Raw genomic sequence first — 15,922 nt, 5'->3', positions numbered from 1 at the left:
CTTTCTGCAAGCTGCTTCGTCGTGTTAACTGCACTAAGGCCAGTAACAGGTAGAGATCGGGAATCTGCAGCCGGAGTGAAATTTTCCTTCTCCTTCTGTCTATTCACTGATGCTTAAGCACATTTTATAGTTACATTCATTAGAGTAACATAACTTCTACATTCAGTATTTGAAAAGATGTGAGATGGATGGATGGATGGAGTATGGGGGAAGAGCAGTAGACAGGCGTATGATGATATTGATTCATTTAACGAGGAAATCAATACAAGAGTTTAATTAAATATACTGAAGCAATGGAGGATAAGAGGATTAATACTTAACTGTATTTATGTTCATTAGCTGTAATGTGTATGTGGCGTACGCCGTCGGCTGGGTGGTGGTGCTTTTGTCATGACGCGCAGTTCTTAGGACACCAGTACGTACCGCGCGCCGCGCCAGGCTGCAGAGGACTGTCTTCAATAGCAATACGAACGAATGAAACAGAAGCAATACGCATATGACGTACTTACGAATGGTTCAAATCCTTTCGGGTTTGAACGTGAACTTTTGAAGAACACCCAGACTGTGAGTGAACGCTACGACTCACAACGCTGGCCAACTGTGTCGGCCGGTATCAAAGAGATAGCAGGCACCTGAGGAGTAAGAAAAATTATTTCTTGTTTCCTGCTCTAAAACCGTTGCACCTAATATGCATGCAGCTACTGAAGTATGACCACGTTCCACCTGAGTTCCCACACTATGGTCGTCCTCTCGATACATTGCGAACCTTTAACCGTCTGTACTACATAGGAGTGGTGCATTTGAATTGACAGTCTCTTATTCTTGTAATATTTTTGATATATTCTGATTTGTAACGCACACTCTTCTCGATTAAATATTCACATTCTGAAAGGTTCACCTGTAATCAAATGAGTTGTTTAGTTCCTGTCAACATGCACCGCAATATTCTCATGGTGCCTTCATGATTCACAAATCATTAGACTTTTGTAGCAGGTAGAAAATCGGCGCAATGGCTTTCTGCAGAACGTTGGTACTACATTGAACATCGAGTAATCACTGTAATACACTACTGGCCATTAAAATTGCTACACCAAGAAGAAATGCAGATGACAAACGGGTATTCATTGGACAAATATATACTGTATCACTAGAACTGACATGTGATAACATTTTCAGGCAATTTGTGTGCATAGATCCTGAGAAATCAGTACCCAGAACAACTATCTCTGTCTGTAACAACGGCCTTGATACGCCTGGGCACTGAGTCAAACAGAGCTTGGACGGCGTGTACAGGTACTGCTGCCCATTCAGCTTCAACACGATACCACAGTTCATCAGGAGTAGTGACCGGCGTATTGTGACGAGCCAGTTGCTCGCCCACCATTGACCAGAGGCTTTCAGTTGGTGAGAGATCTGGAGAATGTGCTGGCCAGGGCAGCAGACGAACATTTTCTGTATGCAGAAAGGCCCGTACAGGACCTGCAATATGCGGTCGTGCATTATCCTGCTGAAATGTAGGGTTTCGCAGGGATCGAATGAAGGGTAGAGCCACGGGTCGTAACACATCTGAAATGTAACGTCCACTGTTCAAAGTGCCATCAATGCGAACAAGAGGTGACCGATATGTGTAACCAACGGCACCCCATACCATGACGCCGGGTGATGCGCCAGTATGTCGATGACGAATACACGCTTCCAGTGTGCGTTCACCGCGATGTCGCCAAACACGGATGCGACCATCATGATGCTGTAAGCAGAACCTGGATTTATCCGAAAGAATGACGTTTTGCCATTCGTGCAACCAGGTTCGTCGTTGAATACACCATCGCAGGCGCTCCTGTTTGTGATGCAGCGTCAAGGGTAACCGCAGTCATGGTCTCCGAGCTGATGGTCCATACTGCTGAAAACGTCGTCCAACTCTTCGTGCAGATGATTGTTGTCTTGCAAACGTCTCCATCTGTTGACTCAGGGATCGAGATGTAGCTGTACGATCCGTTACAACCATGCGGATAAGATGCCTGTCATCTCGACTGATAGGATACGAGGCCGTTGGGATCCAGCACGGCGCTCCGTATTACCCTCCTGAATCCACCGATTCCATATTCTGCTAACAGTCATTGGATCTCGACCAACGCGAGCAGCTATGTCGCGATACGATAAACCGCAGTCGCGATAGTCTACAATCCGACCTTTATCAAAGTCGGAAACGTGATGGTACGCATTTCTCCTCCTTACACGAGGCATCACAATAACGTTTCACCAGGCAACACCAGTCAACTGCTATCTGCGTATGAGAAATCGGTTGGAAACTTTCCACATGTCAGCAAATTGTAGGTGTCGTCACCGGCGCCAACCTTGTGTGAATGCTCTGAAAAGCTAATCATTTGCATATCACAGCATCTTCTTCTTGTCATTTAAATTTCGCGCCTGTAGCACGTCATCTTCGTGATGTAGCAACTTTTAATGGCCAGTAGTGTAGATGTCATGGTAAAGACTTACTAACCTCTCATTGATGGACATAGTGCTGAGCACGCCAGGCAAGGAACTTCTCTTTTTTGGACACAAGGCTGCAACTGATCCTCGCACCCACCATATGGTACGAGAATAGCTTGTGCAGTCTCAGATACTGTGTACATACGACGACACGCGCCACTGGCTCAACCTCACTCGTTCCAAAACCAACGAGAGGGTAGGGCTTCGCCGTGGGGTCCGCTACTCGTCTGCTGACAGCTCGTCTGTTGCGACGGTTCCCCATCTGTTGCAGCCACAGCACCACTGACCGCACGTGCGTGACGTCAGCGCGTCTCCCCGGAATGTGATGTGACCCACTCCCCATCTGCGGCAGGCACTGACGTAAGCTAACGAAAGACGGCCAGAGAATTCGCTGGCTATATATCTTATGTCCCCCGACTGCGAAGAGGAGTGGCCCATGCATTTTTCACGCTCAAGTTATTGTAGTCGGTCTTCGCCACAGGAGGTCCTTCGCCTCTCCGACACCCGCACACTGCCACTCTTTTTACAAAAACCTTCCATACTCCTCGGTAAATACATAAACACTATAATATCTAGTCATTGGGCAAGTGTATATGAAAAGGATGCTACAATTGGCAGGTCGATGTGGTTGTCAGCAAGTTGTCTTCAATTAATAGAACGAGGACTGAGGAAGGGGTAGGTCCCAAGTCCTGCTGCCGCCATTTTATCAAAGCTACGTCACCACTGCAACTGTGGAAGTCCCTCTACTCACCACTGTTGACATTTGCTAACGCTCAAATTTTCCCTTTTCAGTTGCTACTTGTTCCTCATAAAGACTTGTGACGTCATAGATCTTCATGACATGTCGGTCTTCATGGGCCAAGGAACAGATACCTCACTTCTCGCCACAGTGTAAACGGAAGATCAGCTATAATCTAAACATCAGTATACAGTTCACAGCTTAAACATAAATGGACATGGTGAAAATCTCACATGCGTATTATTTACTTCAGTTTCAACACTAATAGTGGTTTTTTCCTTCTTGACAGGGTAATTCAGCACATAAAGTTCATTACTTTACACCAGGATTGTAGTGGATCTCCGTATCATTACCTCTTGCATTAGTGTCCCTCTTACCAATTTGAGTATTCTTCTTGTTTATACACCATCATACAGAAAATTGTTATTCACCATCGCCATCGTCAGCATCATCTACATCGTTCTTCTCAATAATATTGCTCAGTGGTTTCCCTGTATCTTGAGTTCTATAGCAGAAAAAGGTGGAAAAACAAAATCACAATATACTATTAATGTACAGCAACAATAACAAGAGATTTAATTTCGAGTATTCTCTCTGTAAAATTAATTCTCCTCGTCCCACCTACTAGCACTTCAATCTTATTTTCTTGTTGCGTTTCCCGCAGAGTACGAACAGCATGACAAGCATAGCGCTTTCCCTAGCGGTCGGCAAATAAAGCTTCAACAAAAACTTTCGCTTCCTACGTCGACATCAGCATGGTGCTCTCTAGCAGCCTACAGCTTCACGTTCCCTTTCGTGGGATCTATTTTCCTCACTTACTCTAATTCATCGACGTCAACAGAAAATCTGCAATGTTCTGTGAGCCATAATGCTGCATTCGTAAAGCTCAGAAGCCTTCCAGAGCACAATACTCAGCCTCGACCAAACTCACTCTCTTTGGAATGGATTATTTTCACATATTATTCAACGTTATTTTAAGCCATAAGAACGAGAAGCACTTATCACTTGATTGGGGAGGACTTATCCAATGACGATATGCACGTAATACTAGAGGTAATCTGACATGCTCTTATACTCACGTAGAGGTAGTCGAACACACAAACAATCACACACATAATGCAGAAATATTGCAGGCTTCATGGGCTATGTTCAAGGTGGTGGGCCACGAAATCTTGTTGGATTGGAGCGGTTGTCATTCGACCGCGTTCTGACAAACACCAGCAGTAGATGCAGAAAAAAATTATTGCACAAATATTTCTGTTTCATTGACATTCTGTGCACTTTCAATAAAACCGACTGTCTGATTTTTTGGAAACTGGTCCCTTTTGCCCCCATCTTCAGTTTTCTGCCTGTTTGTGTACAATCGCAATTTGGACGACGTCCTTGTGCCTTCTCCGCTTTCATCACGTCTTCTGGCACTACAAGAATGTTTGTACTTCGAACTTACTACTGGCACCACAATTCAATCCGCATCTCACTTAACATCTACACTTTTCCCTAGTGTTGCTCGGATGTGTTAGTCTTCTGTAATCGCAAAACCAGCCAAGACTTCTTTTACTGGCAGCTAAGAAATACACCTTCTCTCATCACAGAGGCTTGCCGCCCCATGTCTAAGATACATTGTACTACTACATTTTCAATACATTTACAATGACGTACGTATTAGTGCTCACTTCCTCATCCTCCTTCAACAAGATCTCCCAAATCTCCCCAAAGATTGTATAAAATGTCGTCGTTCCTTTTACATTCGGCTGCACATTATCTTCAAGATTTGTCACCTCCATGGCTAGTCATTCCCTATTACTTTCGTTCCCCACTTAATGACGTCCGTTGCTATGCAGATCTGGGCCACGAATTTCCATGCCATCTGGGCGTACGTCATCATTTGAAGGTCTCGAGTTCTCTTAACTCTGACAACGCTTACTGTATTTCTGATGCATACACCGCTCATTGTGGCCAATGATCCATCCCCACCTGCTTTGTGTTGGTAGGATGGAGAGTATTTCCACCCATTATCCCTTTCATAATTTTACTGCCACTGATTATCCCTTTCTTAATTATGTCGCTATTGAGGGGCATCTAAACCCATTTGTCCCCCATGGATTTTATCATATTTCTGTCATGGCCAAACTCTTGTAGTAGGGATTGGAATGAATTAACATCTGGAATGTGCTGACCCTCGATGATAATCTCCTAGCGCAATTTGCCAGTTTCATCAGACATGTACAAATTAATTCTGATGGATCATACGAAGCATCTAAGTACTGGTTCGTTTTCACCACCTCTTTATAAAATAAGATGGAATCACGGTAGTCAGTCACATAATAACTTCGCATCTGTAATATGCTTAGTTCGACCTGATGTCTTGGCCAAAGCTCAGCTAAAAACGCAATGTAGATCTCCTAGTAGGAAGTACAATCACGCATAAGTAGTCTCATTCGTTCAGCAACCTCGTCACGTAAATGGCTACAAACAAACTACAGCTTCAGTTGCCGTTACCACAAGAGCAGTACTGCATGCTCAGACTGTTTAATCTGTGCATATAGATGCTATTCATTTGTGGCATCCAGATAAACAATGTACTTTTGTACATATACAATTTTGGTTCACAATTTCATCGTTGCCGACTTCCTCTGTGTCCCACCTAATGTCGGAAACCACGCAGGAGGGGAGCACTCAGGACTTTAAATTCTATCATTTAAGTAAGAAGACCATTGGCTAAGAATCTTTATCTAAAGACCACATGATCAGCTGAAAGCCAGAATTAGCCAAACTCCAGTAAATTTATAAAATGCGAAAAAAGCAAAAATTACACACGCTTGTAAGTGCTCATTACACTCAGGGCTAAAGTTCTACGTTTAAGCAAGGCTGTTGATCAAGAATCTTAAAGTAAAGGCAATTGATCGGCTGAAGGCCAAAATTATGTCAACAAGTCACAAAGAAGACTCCCTCAATACGCGCGGAGATAGAATGCTTAGAGCCATGCACACAAATAACATAAAGATAACAATGCACTGCAAATATAGTTGCTCATGATACTTTAATATCATATCTACGAGAGTACTAGTTCAACAGCTTCCCTAACAATAGAAAGTGGGTCGCATAAAGTTAAATAACACGAAGTGGATCACACAAAATTACATTCAGCACAAGAATTTACACGAGAAAATTGAAATAATAAAGGATCGCAGAACAGTTGCCTAATCTCTGTAAAGAAATTAAAATAATTAAGCCTAATCTCAATTTAAATTAACCGAATACCCATGTTCACGATACCAGGGAAGCACTTTAAAGTAAGTGTCCGCATGTTTCGAGGCCCAACGGCAGAGTAATCTACAGTTCCCATGTCTGATAGTGTTCACTCCTCTTGCAGGGGAAGGTGAAATTCCCATTCTCGCTGTCCATGTGTGGCATGCAAAAACGAACTATCGTCCTAGGCTACTGACCAACCTTTCTGGTTTCAACATTGCCCACCAACAAGTTAAGTTGGCACTACGATTCACTGCGCTATGATAACTCTGGACCTGCTGGAGCGAATTTCAAAATAGTCGAATTCTACCATTCACTCACACCGTGTAAGGTAGGAAAAGAAAGGCCTGTGCAAGGGAAAATAAAAAGACACAGTTGCTCTTCTCTTCTCTGGAGGCTCTATGTTGCTCTGGTAGCGTAAAATAGCAGGAAGACCAGACGCTGCCGGCACGCTAAAGCTCCAGACGCACTTAACGCTTATGAAATGGACTCTGTTGCTCCATTTCAGGATAATTGCCGAACATGTGGAGATCTACAGTAGCGGTATCTGACGAGATTATGGCACGGACGTATTTTTGTAGCTACGATAACTCAGTTTTGTATGAACAGTAGTGCTCTTAACAGGATGACTCCGTTGCCCTTGTGGCCTAGTGTACGCTATATTTTAAATATCCGCGGCGCTGATAAGTTGATATTGTGTATTGTGTTATGTGTGTCTGACGATGCCACTATAGCTTTATTGTGTTAGGACAAGTTTTAAAATAGGTATGCCACGTCATATTCTCAATGTTTTCACTTGTATGTGAGTAGTACTTTTCGTTATGGAATTTGTTATTGTTTTAAAATGTAGACTTTCCATTAGATGTATTTGGCACTGAATTTTTTTCTGAATACATGAAGATAGTCTTCGTCGACCCAAACTTGTGGAACCAAAAAAATTTTTGCTCACTGTCAGAAGTGAAAGAAATTTATTCCCAGAAACATGTCTAGTCAACAAGTTTAACCACTACAATTACTCGTACAGCGAAACATGTCTAGTCAACAAGTTTAATCACTACAATTATTCGTACAGCATATTGTAGCTCTGGCAGCAAAAGATAATGTACAGCTCTGCAATCATCTGAACATTGTCATGTGCGTAATCTGTGACATAATTTCTTTGTGTTACAATTCCCTCAGACGTTGCAGTAATTTGCATTAATATCACACATCATTTGATGTGACTCACACCTAGTGAGTACGTGGCTGGCGACCGCGGGGCCTCGAGCTGAGTCCTGGCATTGCTTCCACTTACTTATGCCAGGCTCCTCACCTTTATCTTTCCTGTATGGCCACCCTCGGCCAACTCTTGTTCTTTTCCGACCCTGATGCTATTAGATTTCGAGGGCTAGGGGTCTTTCATTTCCGAACTATACCTCTCATGCAGCGTCTGCGGCTGCGAAAGGCGTCCTTATCCCATGTTAGGGGCGGCCTGCAGAACTGAAGAAGGCAACGGAATACCACCGCAGATAATCTTCCCTGCATAATGTAGTCTCCATTTTATGCACAAAAATGGCTTCCTCTCATGCTATATCAGTATCCGAAGGTAAAATAGTCCCCCATTCGGATCTCCCGGGGGAGGGGGGGGGGAGGGGGGGGAGGGGGGACAACTTGAAACGAGGCAAAAAATCAAAACGAGAATTGATACCTGGAATGTTAGAACTCTGCTACAAGCAGAAAAACTAGAAAACCTTAAAAGAGAGATGGAATAGAATCATATGGACCTCGTAGGAGTTCCTGAAGTAAGATGGAATGGATGTGGAGAGCTACAGTAAGATGAATATGTATTGTACTACTCAGGAGGAAAAGTAAAAGCAGTGAATGGAGTAGGAATGATTATGACAAAGGAATTGGCTAAAGTGTGGAATACGTGGACTATGCAAATGACAAGGCTATTAGTGCACAGCTGAAAGGAGCACAAAAAGATTTACTGATTGTCCAGGTGTATATGCCAACTTCAAAACATGATGACCAAATTGTAAAGGAAAAGTACAATGTATTAGAGAGAATAATGGACGAAAATAAAAAAATGCTGCAAGTTAGTAATGGGAGACTGGAACGCAATTGTGGGAAAAGGGAAAGAGGGAAACGTAGTAGGCAGTCATGGTCTTGGACACAGAAATGATAGAGGTGAATGACTATTTGACTTCTGCAGGGAAAGGCAGCTGATAGTGGCAAATACATCGTTCAAGAACCACAAGAAGAGGCTCTACATTTGGAAATTACCAGGGGATAAATACAGAAACCAAATCGATCTTATACTGGTAGAAGAAAGATACAGGAATGGAATCAAGAAGGTGCACACATTACCATATGCAGATATTAATAGCGACCACAACTTACTTATGGCAAAAATAGAAATAAGAATGAAAAAACTGAAGAAGGCGACCATGGTGAAGAAGTGGAATCTAGAGAAGATAAGATCCAACAAAGAACAAGAAATGCTGTCACTTGAGTTTCTAAATTACGAGACAAAGAACCACTTGATAATTCAATGAGTACTGGAATATGATGAAAGAAGGAATCATTAAAGCAGGACAGCAAAATATACGATTTGTAAAAGCGAAAAGGGAAAAAAAACCATGGGTCACACAAGAAACAATTTCCAAGATGGAGGAGAGAAGAAAATTTAAAAACAAGAACCTTGGAGATGTAAGAAAGATGTACCGAAGGTTAAATAATGAACTGTGAAGAGAAACAGAGCAGGCTAGGAAAAAATGGCTAAAAGAGGAATTTGATGCTATTGAAGAACTGGGCAGGAAGGGAAGATACGACTTACTTACAACAGTGTAAATACTATGAAATGGGATCACAAAAGAGCGGGAAGTGCTGCTAGGGAAATTTTGAGTAAAGACGAAGAGGTAGTGTACAAAGATCGTGACGATGTCCTGCAGAGATGGGAAGAATATCTAAAAGAGCTATATGGCACAGATCGCAAACAAGAAACTTTGTAACTTGAATCACTCAACAGTGTATGTGACGACGAGAAAGGACCAACCATCATAATGGAAGAAGTAAAGCCTGCCATAGCTGCAATGAAAAATGGCAAACCAGTAGGTACAAATACGATACCGGGAGATATATTAAAATGCTTGAACCAAGATGGAATAGGAAACATATTGAGATTATGTAATAAAATATATGACAGTGGTGAATGGCCTGAGGACTTTCTGACAACAGCAATGATTCCGTTACCGAAAAAACAAGGAACCAAGAAATGCAGTGAGCACGGGACACTCAGCCTCATTTCACATGCAGCCAAAGTGGTGTTAAAAATAATTAATAAGAGACTTGAAAAAGTAATGGAGGGAATCTTGGCGAGGAGCAGTTTGGCTTCAGATGGAATACGGGCACCAGAGATGCAATGGGGATCCTGCGGATCTTGGGAGAAAGGTTTATTGAAAAAGGAAGAGACCTTTATATGTGTTTCATCGATCTAGAAAAGGCATTTGACAATGTGGCTTGGGACAAGCTGTCGACTATAATGAGGGGAAAGAGAGTGGACTGGAGTACCAGAAGACTTGTAGACTCATTACATCTTAATCAAAAAGCCTCAGTTAAAGTGAGAGGAGAAAGTACAAACTGGATCGGACTAGGAATAGAAGTAAGACAAGGATTCTGTCTATCACCTACGCTTTTCAACCTCTACTTGGAAAATATGAATGACCAATGCTCATTATATGACAAAGGAGTAGAAACTGGAGGAAGAAGTGTAGGGTGTTTGAGGTTTGCTGATGACATGGTCCTTCTAGCTACAGGGGAAAAAGAATTAGACGATTTAGTGGACACCATTGAAGCTAACGGAAAAAATTATGGAATGAAAATTAACACAAACAAAACAAAAGTATTGGCACTAGGAGAAAATAAATATAAATTATGCTGAATCGAGAAGTATTAGAATAGGTTCAAAATTATAAGTGTCTTGGAAGCGGGATAGACACCGCCTGGAAGTGCAGCACAGATATTAAAACAAGGATACCAATGGCAAAAGAGGCATTTCATAAAAAAAGGAGAATTTTCTGCAGCAGTCTGGACAGAGAACTAAGGAAAAGACTCATAAAATGTTTTGTATGGAGTGTATGGTGCTGAAACATGGACTTTTAGGAAGAAAGACAGAGAAAGGCTGGAGGCTTCTGAGATGTGGATATGGCGGAGAATGGAAAGAATAAGTTGGATGGACAGAGTAAAAAATGAAGAAGTACTGAGAAGAGTGGGAGAGAGAAGACAGTTGACACAGTTAACAGATTTAATAGAAAGAAGGAAAAGAAACTGGATTGGGCATATATTATGAAAGAATGACGGACTGATAAAAACAGTTTTAGAAGGTTATGCAAAAGGGAAAAGTACGCGAGGAAGGTAGAGATTTCTGATACTGGATGACGTGATGGACGGTACAACATACAGCAGCCTTAAGAAGGAAGCAATGTATGGCAGAAAATGGAGAGGCAAAGGACCTTCTAATATAGCAGAAAACTGATGATGACGATGATCATTTGATGGAATACTGTCGCTCTTCATAGTAATAAGTGTACAAAGGAAGTGTCAGTAGCGCCATTGCACAGTTACTTCTCTACCTAAAAGATTGTTTAGGCTTCATAAGAACTGAAGATACATAAAAAATGAATTATTTATGTTTGGCAATGGAAGAAAGAATAAAGGAGAACTAGGATAGCTCCATAGTATATGTGGGTCAAGAGAAAGATTTCGATTACGTAAAACGACTTAATATATTATAAATTCTGAACAGACCTGGGATATCTATGCATCATAAAGGAAGTATGGGAATAAAAATAAGAAACTCACAAGGAAACAAATTCATATTACGATGTCCAGCTCATGTTTCGAAGTATCGTTGAAGTAAGAGAAAAAATATTTCTAAAAAGGAACAAGAATTGTGAGGAGAATAGACACCAATGTTAAGTTTCGCTTTCTGCTTGAAACGAAGGAAAACTTAGAACAGTTGAACGAAATCGGCAAGTTTTCAGAATTTCGCGCAAGAATCACAAAGCTCGACTAAAACTGATGCAAGGCAGGAAGAAGGAGAATAGATAACAACTTGATAAAACACATCAGAATCTGGAAAGTCACTTTACATGACAAACGTGTTACTTTTCCTGTGCTCATGATGTTTGACAATGGATTTGGCTGCTTATGATTTCACTCTTGTGTGTATAATTTATTCAGGTCTTATACTATGGAGGAAGCATGGTCACTGTCAGGTTTGTGCGAATGTTCGCGTTTGGTAAAAGTCTCAGAGCCGAAGCCTTCATTAAAGCAAATTGTAATGAAATAAAATGAAATTTCACTTCCTTTGATAACAATCAGTGGGGTAATTTTCTCCGTTAAGCAGTAGCAAAGTCAAACAGTTTTAACAAGAAACAATCTTACGCAAGGCTGTCAAACCAGGAAAAACAACACAAGAAATTTTCGTTTGTTGTTAGTCAATACTGAAACGATATCCAGAGAAGCTCTTGTTACGCTATTCCTCTAGACAAACCATTGCGTGAAAACTGGTAATACGTAATCTGGAGAAGACTTAACTAGAAGCATTACTAATTTGCTCCTTGAAAGATTAAATGTTGGGGAATGTGACATAACTCATATGATGGCTCACAACAAAGACGCTGCCAGCCGACGGTGTTTCCCAAGAAACAGAATGCGACAGGTCGACAGCAAGACTGGTATCGTGTGTGTGACTTGTACAATGCCGACATTTACAAATTGATGGAAGACAGCTACCTTCAAATACTTCATAATTCTATAATAATTCGATATCTAATCTTAGCGAAAATCCAAACATATCACTGTACACAAGGCACTAATGTGCATTTCTTAAGACGTTAATATTAAAATTTTGACAGAAACTACAGAAGTTAAGTGATCACAGCAAATGAAACCTCTTACAATAATCACTGCAAATTATTAACTACTAGCTGTTCCAGGCCATGGATTCCTGTAGTTCAATCTGGTTAAATGGAAAAGAAAAAAGACAGAAAGCATACATTTCTAATATGCATATAAAATGGAATACATCGTAATCTCCGTCTCCCTGCCCATCTCTTTTTCTCTCTTTGTCTGTTTGTTACTCCTTATCCCTCTCTCCTCTCTCTATATTCTCCTTCCCTTCTCTCTCCATCTCCTTCTAAGCCCTCTCTCTTTCCCTCCTTCTGTCCATCACCTTTTCCCCTCTTTGTCCATATTCTCCTCCCTTCTCTCTCTACCTCCTCTTGCCCTTTTCTCTCCTTCTCTCCCTGTCCACCACCTCATTCCCCCTTTGTCTGTACAGCTTCTGTTACCCCCTCTATTTCCTCGTGCCCCATCTCTCTCTCCCCCTCTCTCTGTCCATCACTTCTGCACTCCTTTCTTTGTGCATCTTGTCCTTCCATCTCTCTCCATCACATCTGGCCACCTCTCTCGTCTTCCTCCCTGCTTTCTATGTAACATTCTTCCCAACACTCTGCCCATCTCCTCTTCCTCTTTCCTGACCTTCAGCCTTGTTTATTGTTATTACAAATTCAGATTCTGTAGTAGTATTCTAACCACAAGTTCATAAGGTATAAGTAGAACTTTTGTGTTTCCTAACAGTGTTTCGCTAATATATACTTTATATATAAGTATGTATTAAACAATATTCAACCAGTATAAGACCAAACTTTTATTAGAGTAAGGTGAAAAATACCAAAATAAACTGCTCAAGTACTTTTTGAGAGCCTCAGTAACAATTTTCCCCATTATATATTACATGTATAGCTGTATATTATACATATTAAAAATGAATAGTCTATAACGTGTTCATCGGAGTACTGTGTCAAAATGTGAAGTAAATCAGTCAAGAACATTTCAAGATTTTGGTAATAACGCTTCCACATTATATATTACATAATAATTTATATATTACATCTATTAAAATATGTATATAAAAACATGTGCGTATTTGAATGCAATGTTGTATCAACATTTCAAAGTAATCGATGACGAACTTTTTGAGATTTACGAGTTTTAACAAATGAACATTTTCATTTTTTTATGCAAAACTAAATATTCGTTTGTTCAGAATCTTAAATCTTCTAAAGTTCTTCATCAAGTGCTTTGAAAGTGTTTACACAATGTTGCATTCGAATACATACATATTTTTATATACTTTCTTGAGTACCTTGAGGTATATATATATATACACACACACACACCTCAAGGCACTCAAGAAGGTACATAAATGTTATATGATATATATATATATATATATATATATATATATATATATATATATATATATATACACTCCTGGAAATTGAAATAAGAACACCGTGAATTCATTGTCCCAGGAAGGGGAAACTTTATTGACACATTCCTGGGGTCAGATACATCACATGATCACACTGACAGAACCACAGGCACATAGACACAGGCAACAGAGCATGCACAATGTCGGCACTAGTACAGTGTATATCCACCTTTCGCAGCAATGCAGGCTGCTATTCTCCCATGGAGACGATCGTAGAGATGCTGGATGTAGTCCTGTGGAACGGCTTGCCATGCCATTTCCACCTGGCGCCTCAGTTGGACCAGCGTTCGTGCTGGACGTGCAGACCGCGTGAGACGACGCTTCATCCAGTCCCAAACATGCTCAATGGGGGACACATCCGGAGATCTTGCTGGCCAGGGTAGTTGACTTACACCTTCTAGAGCACGTTGGGTGGCACGGGATACATGCGGACGTGCATTGTCCTGTTGGAACAGCAAGTTCCCTTGCCGGTCTAGGAATGGTAGAACGATGGGTTCGATGACGGTTTGGATGTACCGTGCACTATTCAGCGTCCCCTCGACGATCACCAGTGGTGTACGGCCAGTGTAGGAGATCGCTCCCCACACCATGATGCCGGGTGTTGGCCCTGTGTGCCTCGGTCGTATGCAGTCCTGATTGTGGCGCTCACCTGCACGGCGCCAAACACGCATACGACCATCATTGGCACCAAGGCAGAAGCGACTCTCATCGCTGAAGACGACACGTCTCCATTCGTCCCTCCATTCACGCCTGTCGCGACACCACTGGAGGCGGGCTGCACGATGTTGGGGCGTGAGCGGAAGACGGCCTAACGGTGTGCGGGACCGTAGCCCAGCTTCATGGAGACGGTTGCGAATGGTCCTCGCCGATACCCCAGGAGCAACAGTGTCCCTAATTTGCTGGGAAGTGGCGGTGCGGTCCCCTACGGCACTGCGTAGGATCCTACGGTCTTGGCGTGCATCCGTGCGTCGCTGCGGTCCGGTCCCAGGTCGACGGGCACGTGCACCTTCCGCCGACCACTGGCGACAACATCGATGTACTGTGGAGACCTCACGCCCCACGTGTTGAGCAATTCGGCGGTACGTCCACCCGGCCTCCCGCATGCCCACTATACGCCCCCGCTCGAAGTCCGTCAACTGCACATACGGTTCACGTCCACGCTGTCGCGGCATGCTACCAGTGTTAAAGACTGCGATGGAGCTCCGTATGCCACGGCAAACTGGCTGACACTGACGGCGGCGGTGCACAAATGCTGCGCAGCTAGCGCCATTCGACGGCCAACACCGCGGTTCCTGGTGTGTCCGCTGTGCCGTGCGTGTGATCATTGCTTGTACAGCCCTCTCGCAGTGTCGGGAGCAAGTATGGTGGGTCTGACACACCGGTGTCAATGTGTTCTTTTTTCCATTTCCAGGAGTATATATATATATATATATATATATATATATATATGGTGCTCTAGTAGATATACAAAAACACAAACATTCAAATACAGTTTTTGTGACAAAATTTGACAGCAATCTGTGAAAAACGTTCTGAAACACACGATGTTGAACAAAAGGATATTTTGTTTATATATGTTGAACAATTAATATTAATGTGTCAAGTCATGTGTCGAATGTTAGTGTAGCACTACGACTATCACCACAGAAAAACACATTTGTACATAATTTATTGACTGCAATATTAGGTAGTTTATATTTTTTATTTATGTAAATGCGTCTGATTTATTACTATTGCATAAATGATTAACTGTTTTCTGATTTATTTACCTAAAGTAAATTCGACCAGTGCTAAAACTCTGGAAGCTTAGTGAAGTGCAGTAAACACCACTCATGTATTAGGCCTCAGATCTTTTCCGACTGGCTGACTGAACCTAGGAGACAGTATATGGAGCGATCTGTGAAGGTGGGACATGTGATCAGCATGCCACCAATGATTCCCGCCATTATTGCCAGTACATGTACCCTCATGATGCTGCTACGTCTTTATTCAAGCAGCCCCTCATTTGGTTTCACAGGGGCTGAGTCGACCTGTATCAGGCCTCCCTACTTCCCAAAAAAATGTGGGGAATCGAATCCAGGGAACAGCGAAACTAACCATTCCGTTACAGCAGCATTTTC

General features: G+C 42.1%; 1 protein-coding gene across 1 annotated transcript in view; it reads left to right on the top strand.

Moving 5' to 3' along the window:
- LOC124625401 (coagulation factor IX-like) overlaps positions 1–15,922 on the top strand; it is a 233,459-nt gene that overhangs the window by 147,642 nt on the left and 69,895 nt on the right. The window lies entirely within an intron of this gene.

This window comes from Schistocerca americana, chromosome 1, assembly GCF_021461395.2.
Source record: "Schistocerca americana isolate TAMUIC-IGC-003095 chromosome 1, iqSchAmer2.1, whole genome shotgun sequence".
Lineage (NCBI taxonomy): Eukaryota > Metazoa > Arthropoda > Insecta > Orthoptera > Acrididae > Schistocerca > Schistocerca americana.
Note: the sequence above shows the minus strand (reverse complement) of the source record. Positions and strands in the feature narration are given on the sequence as shown.